The following is a 1,476-nucleotide window of genomic DNA, read 5'->3' on the forward strand; positions in this document are numbered from 1 at the left end:
TCAATAGTTGTGTTTTTGTTTTACAGTGGGTGGAGAGAGGGTGAGAATATAAATTTGACTTCTCCTTCTTGTCCCCTTCTCAGCTTTGTCATCTTTAAAATTCAGTTTCTCCTTAAGCTCTTTGTCCAGCTCCGCTCTGTTCAACTGGGCATTGACAGTCTCAAAATCAAAGTTGCCTTCAAAAAAAAGCAAAGTTGCCTTCAAGCTTAGTTGTGTTTTCTTTGACATCAGTCTGGCAGTTTTGCCCTCTGGTGTGCTTCCTGACTCGTCTGGTCCCTAATGTCCTCCTCTGAGGCCTTCCATTGTCCTCATTTACCTACCTTTGACTGTGCACACCTGCCGACTGGACATCACTGGTGGTCTTGCTGCTCGGTTGGGGGATGGGGCACTCCCCAGGGACCTGCACCCCACAGGGCCCTGCCAGGTTACAGCTTCTTGGCCTTCAGGTTATCAACAGAACCAGCATGGACAGCCTGCTCCAGCATGGGGCTCTTGCAGCCTGGGACAGATGGAAAACCAGCTCCCTTCGAGGTGAGCTGATGTGGCTCTGAGGACAAGTACGCTCTGAGATGGGCTGTGGGGATGGAAGAGAACCAAGGCTCACCAGCTTCTCCAGACCTAAGAAAGTGGGTCTTACTGGCTGAGCAGAGGGCTGGCAGCCAGCTAGCTGTGGGTGGCATCCCTCCGAAGAGACTGTGAGGCACGTGTGGCTGGAAGGTGGCCGAGCCCAAGCCTAGAGGAGACCGAGCAACAGCAGGATCATGCAGGCGTGCATGCTGAGCTTTCACAGGTTCATACATGGAGGTATGTGTGATATCGTTTCCCAGGAAAATGATGCAGGCACGCACTTCCTCTCTTGGGGGACCCGCCCATCTGTGGGGCGGTCTTCAGCACCAAAAGACCTCACTTTGGCGATTGCCACGGTGTTGTCCACACTGATGCTGTAGAGGATTCGATGGTATAGGGAATACTCTGGAGACAAGGCCGATCTTGCTGCTGGGGTATCGGGGTTCCGAGGAGCCACTCATGACAGTAGCCTCCTGGCTGGGTCACCTTGACAGTATTTTTATACTTCTTTTTTCCCAGCACAAATCTTAGCATAGAGCAGATACTTGAGTTACACTTGCCTTGACTTCATGCTTTCAGAGCTTTATTCGCTGGCACTACCTGCATGCTTCTCGCTTGTTCTAAAACTTCTGCTGAACAAGTATTGTCTGTTTTTTTGTGGGGGAGATCTTTGATTTTTTTTTCAAGATGTGGCAATATATTTTAGGGAGGAAAAGTGGCACCCAGACCCCATTTAGAGGGACTTATACAGAGATGTGATGCTGGAGAACTGCAGAAATCTAATCTTTGTGGGTAAGCGGTTTCCCCTTGAGTCTTGACATTGGTCCAGGAAAGCAAATTGGGCTGCTAATAGAAAGGGCTTACTTAAGCTGTGAGTTGGAGTTCATGCATCATAGACTCCATATATAT

At 49.5% G+C, this 1,476-nt stretch overlaps 1 pseudogene; it reads right to left on the reverse strand.

Annotated features, from left to right (window-relative positions):
- On the reverse strand, positions 1-1,028 carry LOC121499882 (annotated as a pseudogene).
- Positions 1,029-1,476: the final 448 nt, after the last annotated feature.

The sequence above is a fragment of the Vulpes lagopus genome, chromosome 10 (genome assembly GCF_018345385.1).
Source record: "Vulpes lagopus strain Blue_001 chromosome 10, ASM1834538v1, whole genome shotgun sequence".
Lineage (NCBI taxonomy): Eukaryota > Metazoa > Chordata > Mammalia > Carnivora > Canidae > Vulpes > Vulpes lagopus.